This window comes from Canis lupus, chromosome 35 (assembly GCF_048164855.1).
Source record: "Canis lupus baileyi chromosome 35, mCanLup2.hap1, whole genome shotgun sequence".
Taxonomy (NCBI): Eukaryota; Metazoa; Chordata; class Mammalia; order Carnivora; family Canidae; genus Canis; species Canis lupus.
Genome location: NC_132872.1, coordinates 30,519,214 through 30,544,619, shown reverse-complemented (window position 1 = coordinate 30,544,619; position 25,406 = coordinate 30,519,214). Strand labels below are relative to the sequence as shown.

Genomic DNA, 25,406 nt, shown 5'->3' with positions numbered 1-25,406 from the left:
CAGTTAAAATGTCTGGTTCAACGATCTCTGTGTTTTACCAGGCTTAATAATCATATTTGGGTATTAAACTTTATTGTCTGAATTTCTTTAATTCTCATTGGAGCTGCGATAAACAAATATACCATATGGCCTTAAAGTATCAAAATTGCAACTCTGGAAAAAAAAAACGTGTAATGTTAACTCTGCTGAAGGACTTAAGGTGCTCAGGGCTTATAATAATGCTTATCTTTTCTATTTATTAATAAGTCTCACAAATTCTAAGAAAACTTCTAAGAGATTGGAGAGGGTATTTTTTAGAGACAACCTACAATGTGAATGTTCATTCACAGTTACACAGTCATTTGTTTTCATAGAGTCCTTAGCATTTTCTATACAGGCAATTGTGTAGTCTGTAAATAAAGGCAGTTTAAGTGTTTCAAAATCTGCCTTTCTTTTTTAAATTTTATCAGTATTTGTTTTGCGTTTCTTTGTTATTTTTGAGGTTCAGAGACATTTATAAGTGTATTTCTTTCCACTGTGTGGATGTTTTATGTCTCTCCTGTGTCTAATCACATTTATTTCCCTAATAGTTATGTGGTCTGATGCTCAGATAGCTACTCCAAATCTCTTATGCTACTACATTCATGGTGTGTCTTCTTACATCTTTTCACTTCTAACTTTTTTTGCTTTTGAATTTAAAGTGTTTTTTTCATAGATAGTAAATAAGTGAATCTGGCTTTCTTGATCCAATTTGACTGACTCTGCCATATGTTAGGAGTATTTAATTCTTTCACGTGTAATGTAAAAGTTAATATATTTGGCTTGGGTGTGCCATTTGCTGTTTGTTTCCTATTCCTCTGAATCCTTCTTTCTCCTTCTGTTTCTCCCTTAATCTTTTCTTATTCTGTTACACCATTATTTTAATGCAACAACTAATTCATGTATTCTTTTGATTCTTCTATTCACTTTTAAATAATGCTTCCTTGTGTTACTTTTTTGGCGGTTTCTGTAGTGATTTCAGTGTACATCTCTAACTTATCAAAATCTACTTCAAGTTGACAGTAAATTGTTTCTGGTAAAATGTCAGAATTTTTTTTTTTTAGATTTTATTTATTTATTTATTTACTTATTTATTTATTTTTTTATTAAAGATCTTATTTATTTATTCATAAGAGACACAGAGAGAGAGAGAGAGAGAGGCAGAGACAAGGCAGAGGGAGAAGCAGGCCCCGTGCAGGGAGCCCGATGCGGGACTCGATCCCAGGACTCCAGCATCACGCCCTGGGCCAAAGGCAGGTGCTAAACCACTGAGCCACCCAGGGATCCCCAAAATGTCAGAAATTTTTATAGGGGTAGCTTTCTCCTCTCCCTGCTATTATTATCATATATATTTATATGTCTTACAAACAAATATAAAGTCTAATGTTTAACCACTTGTGGGGCTTTCAAATAATTTAAGAAAAGAAGTAATATATTAATGAATAGTAACACAAAGGAAAAAAGCAAAAATCAATAGACTTGCACTCTGTTATCTTTGTCATTCTAGCTTCTACATACATATTTTTATTTAGAGCTGTCATCAGTAAAATAAAATAATATATTCTCTTATCATGGGAAACATACAATTTTTATAAAGCCAACAATTGCAAGAATTCCAAATTTTTTTGGTTCTATGGTGTTCCTTGGAATTGAGGTAATTATAATATGGATTCGATATTGTGTTGTACACAGAGAGCAAACACACATTGTAAGGCTTAGCATTTCATATTGCTTTTCATTTCACTGAGCACTTCAACCTATCTTTCTCCATTGGATTGTTTGAGGCATCTACCGTTACAGAATATTACACATGAGTTAAATATGTTCTAAGAGGTCAGTTTTTCTGCCACAGATTATGTAGTCAAATTTCAAATTTTGTCAAAGTTAGCCACTTCCTTCACCCTGAAATTATCAGCACATGGGCAAGTCAGTTTTTTAACCCTCCATAAAATGTTTCTTTTCTAATTTTTAGGGTAGTTTCTAATCAATATTTCTTGTTTTGTTTTGCTTTGTGACACATAAAGCATATGACTAAATTTTTATATAAACTAATGGGTCATGAGGATCACATGGGGATGAATAAGATACTTTGTTCAGACAATGGGAGAGCTTTAATATAGTGTACATCAGTGTGATGTCATGCAAAACAGCTCATAATGTGCTTATCAAAGATCCAAAGCACACTCATTGTAGAGTGAAAGCTCTTGGAAATAAATTATGAAAGGATACAAATGAAGACACACATTTTCATGAGTGTGCCTCATTTCCAGAGCCTGGTGATGGTCCTGCTGTTCTCAGCATGCTACTCCGTGATGACCTCATCGGTAATATAAGATGCATTCAGCTATCTGGCACCTCGATGGCAGCCTCAGAATGTAAACACAGTGCCTTCAAATGGACCATAAAGCCTGCCTAAAATCTACAAATTAGTAATAGAAATACCTGTTACATCATTACATCATTTGGGTACATCTAGCAAATGACTCCCTGATGTATATATTTGGGGAAAAAATATCGTGTGTGTGTGAAACTTGTGAATGTGCGTGCAAAACTTATTTTATGTTTGTTAAAGTGTAGTCTTATCACAGGAGCATATGCCAACAAAAACCGGACTGGGAAGGACAGTGTCAGGGAGCATGCTTTGAGTGTGTCAGTCGTATTATGTGATGAGACATTTGTCTAGTTCATAACTCAGTGGGCAGAACAATTGGGCGCGCCTTCAGGAATTAATAAAAGCTTCTTTGTCTTGTGAATAATAGTGACTCACACAAATGTGTTACCATTGATCTGTTTTAGCAATGACACTTAATCTTGTTTTAGGAGACGCTTCCCTAAGGTTGAGTGAAGATTGCTGTCTTTTGATTTAGGATGCTTGAAGCCTGTGAAGAGAGTTTCCTAAAAAAAAGAAAAAGAAAAAGAAAGCACTATTATCTTCTTAACCATCTAAGCTTTAGCAATTCAGGCAAAGTTTCTTCCCTTCAGGGCTTACCCTGGATTTGCCTCACAGGTAGTTTCATGGAGAGAAGACAATGACAAGAAGATGCCAGATGCCAGCAAATTCAATCATGATAGACGAAGCATGGTTTCAGATACAGATTTATCCTCATTTCAGAACTTCATATTCTAGTTGACATTATTCCTTGAGAGTAACTCTGGATACAGGTGCCCTGAATTCTCTTGAAACCATTATCGCAAGACAAACCTGCCCACTGAGGGGCTTGGCAGTCAGGAGATGGCTTGCGTGGGGTATCTGTCAACCCGGATAGGGAAGCAGGGCAGGGAGCGGAGCACGCCTTTGTGCCCGCTGAACGACCTTTCTGATATGTCATATAAACATGAAAAGTATTCCTTGAAAGGATTCACACTGAAAGAGGAGCCCTCTTTTAACCTTCTCCTTACGTGGGGAGATACCACGAAGAAGACAGTGTTCGTCAGGATTAACTCTTTCAAGTAGCGTCGCTGGCACAGCATAAATACAGGGAGAAAAGCATCCTGAGTTACGGACGCTGTGTCCTGTTTTCATGGCACCAGGTGGGAATGTTAACACTCAATCAGTCTCTCTGGCATAGTTTCCCGTCCATATTGCCAACTTTATCACCGTGAAAGATGCTTTGATCCCCTTCGGTGGTGTCACGGACAACAGGCCGCAGCATCGTGACACTCTGATCAGTGGGTATCTTTTCCCGTTAGCGGCTACCAGATATGATATTTCACTAATGCGTTTTGACAACATGCAGCGCAATACAGAGGTGTCTCTCTCCCCCTCTCTCTCGACACAGATACAGGTGTGGAGATGCAGATATATAGGTAGGTGTATATCTTCATGTGGAGGTTAACCACAAAGTGCTTTTCCCCCCTCTATCTTAGATTTTTTTAAAGATTGATTTATTTATTCCTGAGAGACGCAGAGACAGGCAGAGACCCAGGCCGAGGGGGAAGCAGGCCCCCTGCGGGGAGCCCCATGCGGGCCTTGATCCCGGGACCCTGGGGTCACAACCTGAGCCGAAGGCAGGTGCTCAACAGCTGAGCCACCCAGGTGTCCTTGTTTTAGATTTTTAAGGCACAAAGATTCTCTTTAAAAATGTGCGACAGCTTTCTCCTTAAGAGTACCTAGTGCACTTTTACAGCAAATAAATCAAATCCACGGATTTTTTTAACACACTAGATAGTGACGTGTGTCAAAGCAATGCCCAGACTGAGATGCTAAGAATTGAAAAATCCTAACGTTGCACACAAGTACCGGTTGTTAACTGTAAAATAATAATAAAAACTCCTTCTTACTAAGACCTTGCTGGTGGATGATCGCTTCCGTGCTCGTGCCCACCCTGTGAGGCGGGCATTTCTGTGTTCACTATGCACCTGTGGAAATGAAGGTTAAAGAGGTTGGCCGACCGAGGACAGGACCCTGATCCTCCCCGAGATCCAACGTTATCATCTGCACACCCTTTCTACTGCCCTTCAAGTCCCCCTTCTCTCCCTTTTTGAAATATATTACCCAAATTCCAAATTATTCTAAAATTTGAAAAATTACTTTAAAAATAGGAATGTTTGGCCATAATTAGACGAAAATGTTGCAATGTGATATAAAATGATGGTCCCAGAAAGTCAGCCTGAAATAGTTCAGAACAGCTCCACAGTGAGATTTTTCTCTTTGGAGTTGCCTTTTTATTATTTTTTAACTGCTTAATAATCAGTTAAAAAAAACTAGGAAGTGTAGCACACCAGCATTTTCAACTAGCAGAAAAGGAAAAAAAGAACTGATAAATATTTATGTGCTGTAGATCCAAGACAGATTTGGAGCATAGGAAAATTTCAAATATAAGTATGTTTGGATCAGGCTCTGCATCACCAAGGAGCAGGGCATTGTTGACAAACAGGAATGAGGAAGGATAGGTTTAAAGAGAGAGTTAGAGAGAAATTGCAAAATTCCATAAAAAAAAAAATCAACAACCTACCCACTAATTCCAAAAGGACCAGTCCTGACTGTATACAGTGATAAAAGATGTCTTGATATATATGCCATGTAAAGTCAGGACTATGGGATAGCCTGGAAAGAAAATGATTTCTGCATTACAATATTCAGAAAATGTTAAGGCTTCCCCATTTCCCCTCCAAAAGGTACACAGCTTTTATTTCTAATAATGCGAACTACTAATAAGAATGTATCCTATCTACTCAGTGTGCCAGACAGACCAGACATTTTCCTAGATTATTTTTACAGTCAAAAAAAAGTCAGAGCGAACATTTTGTATCAGACCAAAAATAATTCAAACAGATGAGGTAATGCATTCTTTTGCATCACTTCTACATAAGCAATATTCTTTGAGGTTTCTAAGTGGCTTAAAAGGCGATTTTATAGGTTGAAATATTGTCCTCCCTGGTTTTATGGCCAGAGCAAAACAGTACTCTTCTGGAATGCATATAATATTGCACACGGGGTTAATTAGGTTAGGGATGAATTAATTTGTAACAATTTCCGGTATTTGACAGGCATCAATAATATAGTGTATTACTTGCATTCCAGGCATCAGCATACTCCCATGACCCAGTCAGATCCAATTTGGGAAAATCTTGAATCGTATGAATATTTTATTATTGATTTTTTGTAACATCATATTTTACAATCAGGCGTGGTTATAAAACACCGTACGTAATAACTCGAGGAGATGTATTAGAAAGCTATACCGTTGATGAACGGAAATCATGCTTTCTGGAGTGAAATGGAAACTTAAGTGTTCTCTTCTTGGAATGAGATGTTAAGGTCTGATTTTGTACATTATTAACATCTATTAAGGACGTTTCTTTTCTAAGCAGTCTCCACGTCCTTTGATTGGATGTTTTTGTCGCAGGGGAGGGCTGGGATATGACAATAGTGTGTTTAACTTGGTTATCTTGGCTTCTTTTCAAATCCTTTCCCTTTCCATTTCAGACATTTAAGTTAAGTAATTTGACTTCTCCTGGAAATCCCTCCATGTATGCAGGCCCCTGTTCCTTTGCACAAAATGATCAGATAAAGTATCTGACTTTGCACATAAATGACCAGACGACAGGCTAGCTTGATACAGAAGGGATATGGGACTTATGGTTAATTGCACTGCATCTCCCCAATCAAGAGCTTACATTAATCCAGAACCTAATCATAGAACTTGTAGCTTTGGATTCGCCAAGGTGCATCTACTACAATGTGTAAAGATACGAAAATGACACTACTAGAGGATGAGACAGTTATGAAACACAAGAATTGCTATAGTAAAGAATTTTCTTACAGCACACATATCTGAACATGTGCAACACCTTACACAGATGCTTAAATTTTGTGGATTACATTTAAACAGTTTTGTGGAGTCAGAATTACACACACACACACACACACACACACACCCCTAAAGGAATGACGTGTCAATGTTCTCTAGGCCAAAAGTCTGATAGCTCAAATCATACTTCCCCAGTTCTTACCCTTTTCATATTTCACTCAGAATATTTTACTCTTGCCCAGGCTTTTGTTAAAATTATTGACCTCAGTATGCATATATTCCACTCGCCACTTCCCATAACTCCTTCCCAGTATCATTTACACTTTCCAGGTTCCAAAACGTAGGCAGTTAGCCAAATGAGCAAAGGCAAAAATAAGAGAGAGAGACAAACCAAGAAACAGACTCTTAACTATAGAGAACAACCCGATGATTACCAGAGAGGAGGAGGGTGGGAGGATGAAGGAAATAGATGATGGGGATTTAGGAGGGCACTTGTGATGAGCACTGAGTTTATGTTCAATCAATATTGTACACTTGAAACTAATATAACACTGTATGTTGATTAACTGGAATTAAAATAAAATTAAATTAAATATAAAATTAAGAAGAATTTAAAAAAACAAAAGCAAACAACAAAAAAACAAAATGTAAACATTTTTCTAAATTTCTGTTCATAAGTGTAATTTCTCTTTTTTCTCAATTATATTTTCCTTTAGAATCTAAGAACTTTGGTTAGAGACTGAGGCTGGGAGTAGGGGCTGGAGAGAGATCAGGAGGGGGGCTCCCGCTGGGACATGGCATGCGTCCTCACCGCCCAGAATGCACACATGGACACACATACCCTACATGTATGTACATGTATGTGTGAGTTCATGTTAATTTGTTCCAGTAAACATTACCCATTTCGTATCAAGCAATGTTAGGATATCTAATAAACAAAGATATTTAGGACAAAATCCCTTTTCTCAATGAATTTTCAGTGAAATAGGGCTGAGATACCCACAGAGAGATCCTGAGACTATAACATGCTAAGATCAAAGTATACGCAGATGTTCAAATTACAGACAGAAGAACCAAACAGTGATGATACGGATCAGGATCGTGAGAAAACTAAAACTAGAAGAGTGATGCCGCCATCAGACACCTTCTTGAGGAGAGGCCTTGCCCCAAACTCATCCTGTCAGGACACAGGCTGATCCTTTGTGGAAATGGGGGCCTCAGATCGCACAAACTGATGCCATTAAGTTGTGAAATAGCTTCTCTCTCTTTAATGCTAAGCAAACACGTAAATTCCCTACAAAGGTTAGTAGGTTTTCAGTAGAAGCTCATGGTATACAAATCACTCTTAATCTGCTTCTTATAAATATGTGTAGAAATGAATGTAAAATACTCTTAAGTTTATCTCCAGAGTAATGGTGTGCATTATACACACATATAATAAAGAAGATATTTTTCTGTTATTGTAAAAAAAAAAAAAAAGTATGTATTTAAGCAATGGCTATGTTCCAAGTATTCAGAATTCTGAGTACTAGAAATTTCTAACATCGAAAAAAAATTGTGTAATTCTAAGAAGGGTAGCTCATTGTTTCATTTGTATGATTATACACAGTGTTTTATATTTAGAAGAATGATAGGCATTCGTGCATTACCTAGAATTCAAATAGAAAATAGTGGAGGAAACCAGATGCAAGTGCCAACTCCCTGCTGTCCCGCTCCCCAGACCCCCCAGTCTTTTGCTTCATCTGGTACAGCAGCATTTCTGGCCTCCAGCTGTGGTCAGAATAGTGTTCATCTCATGCTATTCCCTAGTGTCCCATAGGTGTTTAATTTTCAAGTTATAGTTGACACAGAGGAATAGAAATTCAGCAAATGAAAGAGTAACTTGAAATAAAAAAAAAAAAACTAAACTAAAGGTGACTACAAGGATCATCTTAGCTTTAGGGGAAACATATTTTCCAATGTAATCATTGAGCCATCTTGTATCATCTTCTAATCCTGGGAGACTAATGCTAAATACATGAGGAGGTCTATTTAGTCTAGGATATGGGATTTTATATAAAACTATCTGTGATTGTTTTTAAACCATGGAGCTACATGGCAAGGGTTTTTAATCCTTGTTTAAACTTAATTATATGCTTGTTTAAGATCCTAATTAACAAAAATTAGTTTTAGGTCACTAGCAATGATTATAGAGATACAACATCACAAGAAGTATCTGGAAGTCTTTTATAACTCGTGAAAAATCATTAATGGATTTTACGTGCAGACGTGTTACTACTGACTAAAAATAAAATATTTTATTCATAGGAGGAGTAAGTAACAACCTATCTATATGAACAGACGCCACAAAATTCTCCATAAATTTAATGCGTAAAATTAAAAAGGAATTCCTAAAATGGAATCAACATCCTACCAGCTATTTAAAAATCAATCCTGTTCCTATCGCCATCGATAGAGGAAAAAACAATGGATAATATAAATTCAAGGAGAAGTGTTTTTTTTTTTTTCTTCTGTTCCTCCACGAGAGAGTTTGTAGCACTGGCTTGTCATCTTAGACTGTGCCCAGAGCTCAGTGTGGGAACACGTCTGGAGAGTCGAATATTATCAGCAGTACATGCAGCCCGGTTGTCCCGGCTCAGGAGAGATGTGTTAGTAGCTCGGAGTCCTATGCTGCGAGCCCAGCGGCAGCGACAGGTGAGCTGAAGGAGGAAGGGGCGTCGCCTCTTCCCTGCCACCCCTGAGGCTGGGCTCTGCGCCAGTGGCCATGACCTCGATAGGGCTCCGCGAGGCAGGTGCTCTCGGGACCCAGCACAGGTCTCCTGCCCTTCAGCCTTGGGGTTGCTCTTCCTCCTTCACCCAAAGATAGAGTTGAAGATGGAGCCTGCAGTCACACTTCAAACTGAAATAATAGTAAGTCAAAAATCTAAATATTAAGTGAAACGCGTTCTGCTCTAAGAAATGTTCTGAAATCACTGTATTAATCCAGCAGTTCCTTTAAACATCTCCTCTTCCTTCCTTCCTGCAGTGTTCAACTCACGTCTTGAAGGCTTGTGAGTCTGGGGGTCGTTCATTTATTACCAAGTGTGATTAACCAGAAAGGTTAGAGAGACACAGAAATGAGTACAATAGAGCCTTGAAAACCAGCCTGGGCAAAGGAGCGGACTTGGAAGGATACATGACTTACTGCACATACAATTCAATCTTTAAGTATTAAATTAATAAATGTTTTTACATAGATGAAACATAATAAATGTTTCATGTTGTGCGACCTCCGAAAATCAAAAGAGGGAGGAAGATTAGTTAAAATAGCATTCTATAAATGGTATTCAGATTCTTGAAGGAATATTATTTACAAAGCTGAGCTGCTGCTACTCCTAATGCTGCTGTGGTATTTGGATGTATAAACATATTGGCTTCTGTTGATGTAAGTCTATAATACCTTACACAGTGTGAGACTGAAGTATCCTATTTCTCAGGTTTCAATTGCCAAGAGTTAAGTCTGGAATTTTGGTAGAATCATATAAATTTTGGCGTAAACTATTTAAGCTTTTAGTGGAAAAGTCCATTGAAAAAAAGCAATAACTGTACCAGGAAAAAATCAGTATATACTTATCTTACTCGGGACAGTTTCCTATTTGGCACCAAGGAATTATTCAAGTATCCATTGGCTCTTTGGAAATAAGGCTGTGATCACCTAAAAGAGCTGCCAATTATTGCCATATGTGAATGTGGTTTCTGTAATCTGGACACTTATCCCCTAGGATTTGGACTAATAGCTCCAGCCTTTTACTTCTCATTAACTGTCAGAAAAGCTATCAGGCAGGGGAGACATTGGTCAGTGCCAACATCATACAGATTTGGACAAGGGGCTGAAAGGTAAAAAGATCGGTATCACCTTAGCAACAGTCCGTACTTAGGGAGAAATAAGCCTCAGGAAAACTAAAGAATTTCAAAGTCAGATTTATTTTGAAGCCCAGGAAGAGAAAGATCCTTCAAGAAGTGAAGACAAGATGTGGAGGGAAGTCAGCCAAGTGTGTAAGTGTTGGTTCGTGCATATGGCAGCCAAGAAAATATAAATAAAAAACTGCCCATGTCCGGAGTGGGAAGCGTGAATCTGAATACAGAAGCTAAGAGGCTTTGAGCTACGACTTGGAGGTGATCATTTTAATTACCTCTGAGGGGCCGGTTCGGTGTTGGTCCTTCCACCAGTAAATATGAGGACTTCAAAGGAGGATAAAGGCGTTTGTAGCATGTAGGGCGATGGACTGGCCTGTCAACAAAGAACCAAGGGCAAAGCATTGCTTTGGTTTGTGTACGTTAAGTAGGAAGCTGTGTAGACAAAAGATAGCTGCGGAAATCTCTAGGGTCATGAAGAGGTGGTTGGAAATATTGGATGCAGTGAGGGACTGGCCCAACATCTGTCAGTAACATTCTTGGACTAAAGGGTGCTCTTTTGTGGTATATATTCATGAATACTCTGAAAAATATATAATTTTAATGGAGACGGATATTGCAATCATATCTTTTTTTTTTTTTGCAATCATATCTTAAGGAGAAGCAAATGCTTAACACATCTCATAAGTAGAAAATCAAGAAAAGACAAATGTGGTTTACATTGTTCAAGTACACTGAGAAATTTATTGATCCATGCCATAGATTTTTAAAATGTTGGTGCACGTTATATTTAGTTGCTTATATTCAAATATATATTAATATTTGCTAATGTGTATTTGAAACTTTCTGTGCTCTTGTCTAATTCCTATAAATCTTGGTAGGACTCTCTTACGGTTCCCATTTTACAGATACAGAGGGGCCAATATGAAAGGACTCTAACCTGTTCCGCTGTGTAGGCAGTAAAGGGTGGAGTCAAGATTTGAAAGGAGCCGTCAGAAACTGCATTCCCCACAATTATAATAGGCACATCAAAATAATATCTCCTATTGATTTTCCAACTTTCAGGTTGCATTTTAAATTGTTGGTTCAATAGTCATGGTATATTTTCGTTGATGTGCTCATAAATTTTCTCCTCTTCTTGCTTTGGGATAAGTCGTGTGTATTAGAAAAATCCGGCGGATGTTGGAGTCCATGGGACTAAGTTTTTCTGTTTTTAATTTTTTTCTTTTTTTTAATTTTTTACTTATTTATGATAGTCACAGAGAGAGAGAGAGAGAGAGAGGGGCAGAGACACAGGCAGAGAGAGAAGCAGGCTCCATGCACCGGGAGCCCGACGTGGGATTCGATCCCGGGTCTCCAGGATCGCGCCCCGGGCCAAAGGCAGGCGCTAAACCGCTGCGCCACCCAGGGATCCCGGTTTTCTGTTTTAAAATCCAAGTATCTGGTTCCTAAACAAACCAAAATCAATATTCCGTTCTAAGAAGAATCACCCAACTCAGTAAAGACACTGTTTTCTTTTTTAAGATTGTATTTATTTGAGAGAGACAGAGAGCACGAGAGGGGGCAGGGGCAGAGGGAGAAGCAGGCCCCGCGGAGCCGGGTCCCACGTGGGGCTCGATCCCGGCTCTGGGTCACGACCTGAACCGAAGGCAGACGCGTAACCAACGGAGCCACCCGGGTGCTCCAAGACGCTGTTTTTCTAAATGTGTCTGTGACCCGCAGGCTTTCTCTGTCAATACCTTATTGTAATCTTTTTACATTAAAAAAAAAAAACAAAAAAAAACAAAAAAACAAAAAAACAAAAAAACCTCCTAGAGATCGCTTGATCGTGTCGGCTTCTCTGGAAACCCAGGTTTTTGAGAACCAAGTTCATCTCTTGTCCGTAAACGAAAGCCTGTTGGACGGAGGAGACTGAAGTTGGCATTTTCCTTAACATGCGAATGGTGGAACCCGTTTCTTTGCGGTGCAGCTATGACGACTGCCACCCAGCTTAGCGCAGCAGTCGCCTCCTTGCCACCGCAGGGCGGCCTACCTGGACTCAGGCGCTGCGCCCTTACTTTTACAGACCAGACGGCGCGTTCCGGGGGCTGCGGCCTAGGCCCCTTCCCTAGCTCAGAGAACAGGACCGGCTCCCAACAACTCGATCCAGAAGCTTGGGCGTCCCGTCGTAGGGTTGCTCCCACTTTGCGCTCTGCGTCCCTTCCATCGCCAGACCCGTCAGTGTCCCTTGGAGGCTGATCTCAGGCGAGGACACGCCTTCCCGCGCTCGCAGCTGTTCCTCCCCCCGCGGCGCGACGTCTCTAACCCGCGTTGCCCCAGGGGTCCCCGTCTCCTCCGTTCTTCCCTCCGGTCAGGGCGTGTGTCCCACGGGAGCGGGAATGATCTCGCGGCCCGCCTCCTGCGCGGGGCCCTTCCACGGGGGGAGGCTCCCTGTTCCACCTTTTCTTTTTCTTTCTTTCTTTCTTTCTTTCTTTCTTTCTTTCTTTCTTTCTTTCTTTCTTTCTTTCTTTCTTTCTTTCTTTCTTTCTTTTCTTTCTTTCTTTCTTTCACCTTCAAAGCTCTCCAAACTCTTGCCTCGAGGAACTCTCACCCCAGAATGAGCTGCTGTCCACTGTTTGCTCCTGTCTGACACATCACATCACGTGAATCTTGTAGTCCTTTGTATGCACCACGGAAATTGATAGTGCTCAGCTTTAGGACTCGGTGGCACACATACCGTAATTATTACCACTCAGTTGGAAATCCACTACCCCTTTTTGTTCTCAACTAACTTTATAGCTTTATTCAGGAGACAAGGTTGCTTTAGGATATACGCCTTATGTATTCTTTTATCCTGGGGATATTTGTTTAGACATAAGGCAAGGATTTTTTTCAAAAGAAATGTTTATGTATTTACTTTTTTAAGATTTTTATTTATTTATTCATGAGAGACACAGATAGAGGCAGAGACACAGGCAGAGAGAAAAGCAGGCTCCCTGCGGGGAGCCTAATGTGGGACTCAATCCTGGGACCCCAGGATCATGACCTGAGCCAAAGGCAGATGCTTAACCGCTGAGCCACCCAGGCTGCCCTCAAAAGAAATGTTTACAAGAAACTTTATTTCTAGCTTTTAGGTACAATTTATGATCACTATTAGTTGTATGTATAATTACATACTGTGTGTATCTTATACATATTACATTATGTATTTCTGCACTTACCTCCTAATGGAATACATATTTTTTTCAGAAAAAAATGTCCATCTTCTTCCATTTTTTTTCAGCATGAAGTTTTATAATTTATTCATAGCATGAGACTGACTCTATAGGGAAATTTACTCTGAGATGTTTATGAGCGGTTGAACCTAGTAATTGTGCGTGGGATGTGTTACACAATAGGGCGCTGCTCTGGAGGGATGAAAGCTTGCATTCTTCTCGCAAGGTGTATCCGTCGCCTTCTGTGAGTCAGGCATCCTAGTAGGCACCACGGAATAAGGGGGCAAGTCCAGGGGGCGCTTCTTGCCTCCTCTGTCACAGCACAGCAATACAATGGGAGCTGAGCTTTAGGGAGCAGAATGTTACTGATACACATGTTTTGTGAAAGCAGGATTATCTCTTCAGCATTCAGGCCACATGTCAGCCTGGTAACTGTGTCGCTTTGTAAGATGCATCACTTACCAACTGAGCTGAGGACAGTTGGAAGGAAGGACTTCAGGTGGTGGGGAATTTCTATGGCCTGTAAGCATGTGGAGTGTGCAATGTGACGGTGGTCAGAGTGGCCGCTGGGCCGGGCTCCTGGGCTGTGTCAGGTAGTACTGATGTCTCTTTAGTCACAAAACGGGATGGTGTGCTTGAGGCCTAGCTCCCTGCTACCGGTCATCAAATAATCGGAGAGTACTGTGAAACCAAGGTTTCCCCGGAGGGAAGGGGTATGGGTCCAGCTGCTACAGGTCATGTGCAGGCGTTTTAGATCTGTTTTCCAGTCCTAATCAATAGCAACTTTCCTGGTTCTGGATCTGCTGCTGCTCGGGTGGGCCTCTTGCACAGTGGGAGTGGCAGGTACGCCCGGAGGCCCCGCGGAAGGCTGTGCGAGGCATGGTTCCCACGTGCATCAAATCCACCCCACTCCTTGGGAAAGCCCTGCTTTGCCACTCCCGGGCACCCTGAGCAGTTAGTCTCCAGCCGGCACCTTGAAGAACCCGAGTACAAGGGCGCGCTGTAGTGAAAAAGGCCTATCAGTTGTGCGACAGAGTTGAATGGTCTGCTCTCCCCGGCTGCCCGCAGCCTCTCCCGTCCAGAGGCTAGAGCCATAAAGTGGGGTCGCATTGGCCGCGGGGTTGGGTGGGAAACACCCCGAGCCTGCGCTCCGCCCCCGCCATAAGCTCCTGGTGGCCCCGGAGAGCACAGAGCAAGGGGCGACCGCCAAGCGCCACCGCGCAGGCCTCGAGGAGCGCCCGGGGCGCAGGCTGTCCCCAGTCACGAGAACTTTCCTCCGCCACGGCCACCGGCTGACACGTGCGCGGACGTGCCGCTGAAGGAGACCGCTCTGCAGGGCCGCGGCCACCAGGCGAGGGCGGCCTCTCGCAGCCCAGGCACCTGCGCGGCCTCGGCCTTGACGTGCGGCCTCTGCGTCCTGCTCACCTCCAGCCGCACAGGACCAGGGGCGGGCGCACAGCCAGACGGGGCGGCCCGGACGCGCCCACGCCTGGAGGCCCCTCTGGTTACCGCCCCAGGTGGACAGAGCAGCCGATGGCCTCCGCGCGGCCAGGCCGCGAGCGACCCCCAGGAGAGCGCCCTCCAGGAGAACGACACCCCCAGAAGAGCATCCCCCCAGGAGAGTGCCTCCCCCAGGAGAGCGCCCCCCAGGAGAGTGCCCCCCCAGGAGAACGACCCCCCCAGGAGAGCATCCCCCCCCAGAAGAGAGACCCCCAGGAGAGCATCTTCCAACCCCCCAGGTGAGGGACCCCCCCAGGAGAGCGGGGCATTCCTGGGTCTGCCCCCGGGAAGCCTGTCGGGTAGGGCAGGTAGCAGGAGCGCTGCTTGGGGACCCTCAGGAATGGCGTTCGTCTCCTTACGTGGAGGGGACACCTGTGTTCTTCAGGTTCTTAGACGGTCATAGATACCTGTCCTCCCTAACAGTTTCAAAATAGATGATTGGTGGAAATTTTGATGAACTGCTTGTTTGACTAATAGTTTTGTGGACCCCGTGGGCATCTACTTATGGGCCTCTATTTGTTTATTATGTTTTCTTTGTGAAGTTCACGTTTACCCATTTAGGGAATAAAATCTCAGAATATGTTGAGTAGAAATCCCCCCCCTTTTTTTAATCTCAGGGCAAGTATTTACCATAAACATAAAAATACATGAAGAAAGAGACCCTAGAATTAAACTAATTCACTTTTTTTTTCTGTTACCTTACAAGTGTTAGCTGTGAAGGCGTTCAAAGCACATATTGGGTGCTTTTAAGTTGCTCACGTCTAGTTGGTTATATGCTGTCCTAATCAAGTGAATACTCAACATAAAAATGACACATCATAGGTTTATGTTAACCCCATTATGATTTTTTTTAATTTTTATTTATTTATGATAGTCACAGAGAGAGAGAGAGAGGCAGAGACACAGGCAGAGGGAGAAGCAGGCTCCATGCACCGCGAGCCTGATGTGGGATTCGATGCCGGGTCTCCAGGATCACGCCCTGGGCCAAAGGCAGGCGCCAAACCGCTGCGCCAGCCAGGGATCCCAACCCCATTATGTTTGACCACAATATTATCAAACATCATTTTAATACTTTTCACAAGGTAGAAATGGACTGAGAAACTGATAGGACAATACGATGAATTAAGGTGCAAGTTTGAAAGTTGGAGAGGTCTTTGCTCCGGATAAAAAATAAAAATAAAAAAAAAAAAAAAAAAAAAAGACATTATTTTAAAATAAACTTACCGGGAAAGTAAAGCAAACCTAAAGGACTTCTAATAAAATATAATGATGTCACCGTTTCTCCCAGGTCTCGGTGGTGGTCTTCTCTTCGGGCGCTTGGACAACTAGCCCTAGAACCAGGATCGCGCCTGCCTTCGCGCTGTCTTGCAGCACGCGCAGAATTCTTTTTTTGTTCTTCCTCTGAATTTTTTACCTTGTATAGGCTTTCCATTAAATCCTGAATTTGAAAAACTGTGCAATTTGCTGTGTGAATGCTCCCGGGGGAGGCATATTTACTCGAGATCCAAAGGGTGAGAGACAGGATCCGGTGGCGGCTCAGCGGTTGAGCCCCTGCCTTCTGCCCAGGGCGTGACCCTGGGTCTCGGGATCGTGTCCCGCGTTGGGCCCCGCAGGAGCCTGCGTCTCCCCCTGCCTGGGTCTCGGCCTCTCTCTCCGTGTCTCTCAGGAATAAATAAATAAATAAATAAATAAATAAATAAATAAATAAATAAATAAATAAAGTCCTTTAAAACAAAAACCAAGGGTGAGAGTCTCGTTCGTGGAGCTGTCCAGGCTCACAGCTGACGATAACCGGCCCCCGTGCTGCATTCTTTAAAGAAGAGAAAAGAGGAAAAGGGCCAGACCTAGAGCAGTAGAGCAGGAAAGGAAGTGGTGAGAACCGCGGTGGGAGTGGGAGGCCCGGGGCTGCTCCCCATGTGAGTCTCTGCCAGCGTGCAGCTCACACACGATGCCCATGGACGCAGGCGAGGTGGCCTTGCTGTGTGTGCCTGCTGCAGTCTTTTCCCTTCCAAAAACCCCCTTAGTTTTTGTTTGTCCTTAGACACACATAAGGATGATACGTAAGTGTAGATAAACAATAAAAACAGCATTCCGTATTTATTGTTTTATCCTGCTTTTCCCAGAAGAGTGTCATGAGCGCCTTTCTGTGCAAGACATCAGCTCCATCGGATAAATGTATGAATATAATATAATTTGTTTGTGAAAATGTATGACCATGGCTTAGTTCAACCACTTTTCTGAGATGAGACAGTGTTCTTTCTAATCTGTCCGTATTACATATTTGTGCTTCATGCATTCACAAGCAATAGATCCTTTGGAAATCACATCTAAGTCTTCTTCTTCTTCTTCTTCTTCTTCTTCTTCTTCTTCTTCTTCTTCTTTTCATCTAAGTCTTCATGATGTGTGTCTCGGGCTCCTACTCTGGGTGATTACAAACATGTTATGGAAATTCTATTCTAAAATTAGTTCATGAAAAGAAGCATTGGGCTGCTGACTTCCGTGCTCTGGCTAGGTTCCAGGGCAGCCTGGAGAATGCTAATCTATAGGACTTCTTAAATATAGAAGTGATTTACCTTCTCCAGAAAATCCCTTCCTAGGAATAATTTTCTTAGACATTTCCAGTGCTAGTCTGATCTAAAGAAAACTTTTGGACCTGTTCTGAAAGTCTTTTCCAGGCTGTCTCTCAGTGTGCCATGACTATGGATTTAGGTGCTGCACATTTTACAGTCACCGTCACAGAACCCCATAAAAAGGATTTTCTGTTTCATATTCCCTCTTCTCTCTCCTTTTCCCCTCCTTTAGTGTTTACGTGTCATTATGTACACAGTCCTGTGGGTTCGTAGACCTGGTTCATGGGTCTCCTCTGGGCATGGATAATTACGGACAGAGAAGCTCAAGCAGTGCTACTCTTAGGACTCACGGTTCTTCCCTGAAAGTGGAAGACAACTGAAAAGCTGGCCGGACACAAGGTCCTTAGTATCGGGGGCTGTTCCGCATTCCCTTTGTGGCAAACGTGCATTGGACGTACCGCAGTGTCACTGGCACCTGTCCTGCTGAACCTGATCAAACCACAACAAGCACAATGAAGTCTTGTTACTAAGCCATCTTTGAGCCACACTAGATTGCCTGATCCTGTTGTGTTTTATGGTGTGGTGGCATTTTGCCGTCTGCCTTTTTTTATCGAACAGTGGAAGGAACAGAAGAAGGAAACACTTGATCACTTTATAAATGCTGCACATGGCAGGCAGGCTTTAATGACTAAACGTAGCCACTTCCAGTGTATTGAAATGCCTCGGTCTTGCCTCAAAGCCTTGTACCTCTATTCAAATGGCAAAGAATAGAGTTCCTGTAGGACTGTGGACTGCAGCTCATTTTGGGAATAAACAGTTGCTTTGACCTTGTACCGGCAAATAGACCCTGTCAGGCCTGGAATTGCAAGGCCAGGAAATCATCTGTTTAGTCAGTGCTGGTTCTGGTCATTAGTTTGTGTTTATGGCTGGGAATTGATAATATAGCCCTGTGTACGTGGAGCTCAAGTCTGAATACTAAAAGGGACCTATTTACCAACAGCTTTATTTTTTAATTTAAAGTTAATTCAAATTGAAATGAGCCTTTTAACCCTTAATTAGGACCATGTTTTCTCTTAAAAGTCAACCACATTAGTCAACTGGAGACAAAATTCACTTTGCAATTGAAAGGCTGTCTACTTTCTTTCAACAGTAGCCACCCTGGTTTACTAAGTGCATTTGTTTTCCTTTCACTATGGTAACTTTACCCATTCTCTCTATCAGCGGAGCTCAAACCCATTAATTATGACTGAGAAGAAAGTATGTTATGTGCTTTGGGAATAAGGCCAAGGTTCTTTCTTGAAGCTTTTTTATAATTATTCATTGTATACATAGTGCTCATGATGATATTTCATACTTTTTCCTTGTTATTTTCCAAAGCTGATAGTTTGGTTTTTTACCCACCTATTGACCTGTAGTCACTAGTTCCTGTTTTATTGTTTTTTTACCCACCTATTGACCCGTAGTCACTAGTTCCTGTTTTATTGTTACCTCTTCATAGATATGGAATCAGCAGACTCCCAGAATATTTTTAATTCATTCACTACAAATTGGTATTATTTTGGCTTCCTATTATTCATATTTGTAGTGTTTCTCAATAGCTAATTAACATTTTGCAAGGGTGTTATCATTTTGGCTCCACTGTGGCCTATCTTGGGACTTTTCAATAAGTTTGGGGATGTATTCAATAAATGAGCAAGCATATTCTCATGAATTCAGCATGTAAACTAGAGGAACTAAAATCTAGATTATCAAGGAAAAGACAACCTCACTGCAGAGTAACAGAAGACAAATGTATTCTCTTTTAAATTGTTTTTTTCAATCTTGTGCTCATTTTTGTCATTAAAAAACCCACATCAGGGCAACCCGGGTGGCTCAGTGGTTTAGCACCGCCTTCAGCCCAGGGTATGATCCTGGAGACCCGAGATCGAGTCCCATGATGGGCTCCCTGCATGGAGTCTGCTTCTCCCTCTGCCTGTGTCTCTGCCTCTCTCTCTCTGTGTGTGTGTGTCATGAATAAATAAATAAAATCTAAAAAAAAACAAAACAAAAAACAAAAAAACACATCATCTTACATCTTACAAAATTAAAGAGCATAATATCAATAATTTTATTTTTATTCATTCCCATAAGATTCTCAAAATCTTTAACATCCTACTCTATCTAAAATGTACATAAAATCAAATATAGTTTTATTGTGCCATTGGTTAAGTATGAAATAGGGAATTATTAATTTAGTGGTCAATTTATTTTTCAACCCATCCAGTCACAAAATCAGCATGCCCTCTGAATACCTATTGCTTTGATACAGAAAAACACTGAAAAGAGTATAAAAATCTGTTATTTCTTTTTCAAGGATATTTCTTTGAAGTCAGAAGAGAACTATTTTCTTTGTCTTGTTGCCCTGTGTGATTTTATAATTTCAGTGGCTTACTTTATTTTACTTTTTAAAAAGATTTTATTTATTTATTCATGAGAGTCACAGAGGGAGAGAGGCAGAGGCATAGGCAGAGGGAGAGGCAGGCTCCCTGCGGGGAGCCCGATGCTGGACTTGATCCCAGGACCCCAGGGATCACGACCTGAGCCAAAGGCAGACACTCAACCACTGAGCCATCCAGGTACCCTCAGTAGTTAATTTTTATCCTTAAAGCTGTGATGGAAGTGAAGATACGTCGATCTGCCTTTTTTTTTTTCCTACTTAGAAAGTTCTAGGAATTTTACAAGTTTTGGTACAAAAAATATTGATCTTTTAAAGTGTCAACCTGGGGGATCCCCCAGGTGGCTCAGCGGTTTAACACCTGCCTTTGGCCCGGGGCGCAATCCTGGAGACCCCAGGATCGAGTCCTGCGTCAGGCTCCCTACATGGAGCCTGCTTCTCCTTCCTCCTGTGTCTCTGCCTCTCTCTCTCTCTCTCTCTGCCTATCATGAATAAATAAATAAATAAATTAAAAAAATAAATAAATAAATAAATAAATAAATAAATAATCTTTAAAAAAAATAAAAAATAAAGTGTCAACCTGAAGAGTTTATAGAGATAAGTTAGTCAATGCCCATCACTTGACAAATGAAAAAATAGAAGAGTAGAGAGTACAATTGGTTTGCAGGTGCTCAATCACTTCAAAAATGCATATCTCATCAGCTGCCGGGTGCTGGACAATGTACTGGACACTTGGAGTAGGAGATGAATTGGAAGTAACTCTTGTCTCTATATTGTTCAGGGTCTAACCTGGGAACACATGGTAATTACTGCAAATGGAACTTCAGACTTATTTATAGAAGAAGAAGTCACCTCATTAAAACTTGAATACTCTTTGTCAATGACTTTGAGATAATACCTAATTAGCAGAAAAGACTAGATCATAACCTGCATTTCTTCCTTCCTAGTCCAGTGCTCTTCCTATAGGATGCTGAAAACAACTTGAAGTCTTGGGATTAAAAGAAAAGAAATTAAGGAATTTCTTGGTGAAGATAACATTAAAATATCATATTGAAAGTTACCATAGCACTCACATTTTCAAGCAAGGAGGTCCATCTCTAAAATAACCGTGCCATATGGATTTGATCTTTTTAAAGCTAGGATTGTAGCTTTTATCCCTGTAAGACTGGACACAATAAAATGTCTAGGTCCTTTGGGAGATTAATACATATTTGTCTGGGGAAAATGCATAAACAAAATCCAAACATCGTATGAATAAGTCGCATTACTTAAGAAATCCGGGCTGCTATCTAGTAGGGTTTGAGGAAGTGATACCTCTGGCTGGTTTTGAATGGTTATTAATTTAGACTCATGGATCATCTTACTCTGATTTATCAACACAGAATCAAAGATGAGAGCTTCTGCCCCATTTAACTACTTCAAAAATTTTCACTAACACAGGGGAATAAAACATTTCTACAAAAAGTAGGGTGGTAATTTACCTCCACCCAAGTGACATGAAACAGTTTAGCTGCTCTTTGGTTTCACTACCCCGGGACTGAAATCTGCGAAATGATTTTACCAGTTGTTTGGCTGATAAGAACATATACGCTAGGTTACCTGAAATTTGTAAATCAGAATTCGTCATTTTTGGTGGAGGTTTTGTTTTTATTTTTTTATTGTTTTAAAGATTTTATTTATTTATTCATGAGAGACACACAGAGAGAGAGGCAGAGCCACAGGCAGAGGGAGAAGCAGGCTCCATGCAGGGAGCCCAACGTGGGACTCGATCCCAGGTCCCCAGGATCACACCCCGGGCTGAAGGCAGCACCAAACCGCTGAGGTTTTGAATATGTGTTTATCCACCTTACATGAATATTGCTTTAAGAGCTGGCCTGCACCAGGGAAGGCCTTAACTATCTACAGATTGTGGGTTTTTTTAAATTTTATAACATAAACTTGGATAAATCTGACTTAGTATGCTTTTGTCTATTCTTTTTTCTTTGATATTCTATAATAAGTTGACTAAAATTTCCCCTGAGTAATGGAAGAAAACATTACTTTCTACTCCTTTACCTTTTTTTTTTTTTTTTTTTTTTTGCGGAACCTTCTCAGTCTCTGAAATAATACTTAAATGAAGGAAATGTACTGATTGTTTTATCACTAGTTTTCCATTCAAGGAGAAAGGAGGTTCTTTCAAATAACAATTGTTGCTTTTATTACTGTAAAAAAGATACTAAAACACGAGTATTAATGCCCCTTAGAGGTAAAATTCCTAATTCTTCCAGGGGAATTTTTTAAAGATGAAGATGGTATAATAGATAAGTATTTAAGCACAAATTGACTACAAGGGAGATTGTTGATGAGAAAAATTCAGAAGTAAGTATGCTATACAAAGAATTTTGACTTATACATTTAAAGAGTTTCCTGCCAGTATAATTTTATTAATGAATATAAATTATTGAGTCATAGTCTCAAATTTGTTGGGCAGTCTCAGTAGAAGATTTAAAGATCATACTTTTAGCAAGAATGGAAAAATGTACTTGTGTGACTCCCACATATAGTGTGGGTTGTGCTATTCCTGAATTTGACAACTGAAAGAAGAAACACTTTTGCTCATCTCCCCATAAAAATATTAGGCATCAAATGGGGGATGATGAGAAAACATTGCCCTTTCTGAAATAGTTTCTTACTAGGAGTAGATGGCAAAAGACTTGCATCTGTTTAATTAAATCAGTTTTCAATGACTATTCTTCAACATCATAAGGGCAGCTTAGAATTAGTAGGAAAAGATTCCATGGTTTTAGAGAATACTTTGCTTCCAGTTACAGCAGAAAAATCTCTTTTTCAGATCATACCATTGAATTCTTTGTTATCTTGGACACACTATTTTTCTTCTGTTTGTGCTTCAATTGTCCGTTCTGTAAAGTGAATAGATTAGTATCTGCCCCAATAATTTCAATACAACTGCTGTGAGATTCCATTGAGATGGTACATACGAAAGTCTTTCAGAAAGAGTAAGGATGTCTACACTATTACTATTTAGGGTCTATTATTGTACTCTGCACATGCTTGAAATCTGATGAATACCAGCACATTGGATGGGTAAAGCCCAGCAGCTAGCCACAGGGGCCAGAGGATGCAAAGCAGGGGCTATCGCGGCTGTACCCCTCAACTGCGTTCTCCATGTGCCCTCCATCCTTCAGAAATACTTTATGCTGCAGGGATAAGAAGCTTGCCTGTGGCGACTTAAACAGATAGGGTGTTATTTTTCCACCCTTATAAGAAATCTTGAGAGACAGGTGCTAGCTGAATCAGCAGGTTCAGGTTCCACAATTATTTTTCTTGGCCTTTGTTGCACATAAACCATTACACTGAGAATCAATGGGACTAATGCAGCTAAAGCAGCTTCCATTACACTTGGACCATCTTCTTAGGGAGAAAAAAAAAAAAAGGTATTTCCAAGACTTTCATCAGATTTCGGTCTGTATCTCTCCGCTCCTCTTTCGGTGCTCACCGGCCACCCATAACGACCACGTCTGTGTGAGGGAGGACTCGGCCCACTGCGATTCTGAGCAAGGTCACCTTCTATGAGCAAGCAGAAAGCAGGTGTTCAGCATGCGACCCATGGCACCCACCGTGTTCCTCAGCTTAACAGCTTGTCTTTCCCTTCATCTATTTGTGTATTTAATTTTGCTATTTACAGGCCAACTTTTACTATATTTTCCAATCTTGCTCACATGGGATTCCCTCCCTGTGGTTCCTTCCAATGGCTCAGTCAGAATGGAATGCTTGCTCCACGTGGCCTGAGTGAAATGCCTGGTGCCTGCTTTCCATCGCAAAGGCCCTTTTGAATGGACAGAATCAGGGACGTCTGTATCTTCAAGGCTAACAGAGGCCTTGAACACCAGTAAATGATGGACAAGCGTTTATTAGACTGAATATATATGTGTCTATGTACCTTTTCCTTTTATCTAAGATTATTGAATCGTATTTAGAGAAAGTCTAGTTACTAGTATGAATCACATTTTTAACTTTTCGGTTTACAAACTATAGCTACTTTCCTGTTATTATTACAAGTCCTGTGCTGTAGCTAAGAAGTGATTACGTGACTGCCTTGTATTTTCCTTAAATGCCCGAGTATAGCCATTCGTAATATTAACAAAAAGTGATTGAGTGTTTAGTGAATGCCTTTATGCTAAATGTTGTAAAAGCAGTAAAAACCTCAAATAAAATCATACAGATAAACTTATAAGCAACCAAAGACACAAAATGAAGCACTGCAACCCAATCTTTTAAAGACTCGGCTTTGCCCTCTTGCAAATTTAAAAGCGCTCGATGAGCTAAATTGAAACCAGAAGTTAAGTGCATGGTTTGTTTGTACTTTATATCATTCCCCCCCAGGCGATATGACATGAGATATGAGTGGAAGTTTCTAACCAGTGCTCAAGAACAGTGTTCAACACCTAATTCGTGTTTGGTTGGGGTGATAGAATTTATCTGAGCGGCCGTCCATGTGGCACCAAAAGCTGTTCAATGTAATGTAAGATAACCCTAGTGCAGCCATTCTTAATAAAACTAGAAAATAGCAAGATTAGGTTAACGATCGCTATCATTTTTAGTTAGTGTAACTGTGCATCCTGACGGCGTATCTCTCTCGGCGGTGTGTTTCTCAAGAAACGTCCAGTGGGAAGATATTCTGGATGTAATGTGTTATCTTTCAAAATGCTTTTAATGATTATAAAAGTTAAGGTTTGTCCATAGAGGCTTTACTTGTGTGCAGATAACCTGTTATTCCCACTATGAAGTTGATACAGGAGAATTCTGGGATTCAATGATAAAATGTATAGGGAATATTTTACATGTCAGAGCTCTATGCCATCAAATCTCAATGTAGCATTGATATTAAGTAGTGGAGATTTAAGAAATCACTGACTTCCAAAGATAATCTGGGGGAAACTTTAAAAATTGGGACCTTCAAAATCCTCAAAACAATTTCAGGAGACTTCTTGGTAGGGTTTTCACTGTGATTTCCGTTGTCAATGTAATTCTGGAATTGAATCCCAGGAAACATTACAGTATTTTGAATCTTACATAAGATTAAACAAAAATAATAGAGTGGAGGCATATTTCTGTAAGAGCAATAAATAAATACATAAAGAACAGTAAATGGGCGGCTGAAATCGATAGTTCATGACCAGTTCATTGGGCTTTAAGAAATGTCATTCTGAGAAGTCCAGAAAAAAAGAAGACACACTTACTTAAAAAGTTTTGATTGAGGGGCACCTGAGTGGCCCAGTGGGTTAAGCAGCCAACTCTTGATTTTAACGCAGGTCATGATCTCAGGGTCTTTCTCTAAAATAAATACATCTTTTTTTTATGATTTTATTTATTTATTTCAGAGAGAGAGAGAGGAAAAAAAACGTGAGTTGGGAGAGGAGCAGCGGAGAGGCAGACGGAGAAGCAGGTTCCCCCCTGAGCAGGGAGCCAGAGGTGGGGCCGGATCCCAGGACCTGAACTGAAGGCAGATGCTCAACCGCTGAGCCACCAGGCATCCCTAAAA

At 41.0% G+C, this 25,406-nt stretch overlaps 1 protein-coding gene across 4 annotated transcripts in view; it reads left to right on the top strand.

The window, feature by feature from the left end:
- EPHA3 (EPH receptor A3) overlaps positions 1-25,406 on the top strand; it is a 325,699-nt gene that overhangs the window by 180,693 nt on the left and 119,600 nt on the right. The window lies entirely within an intron of this gene.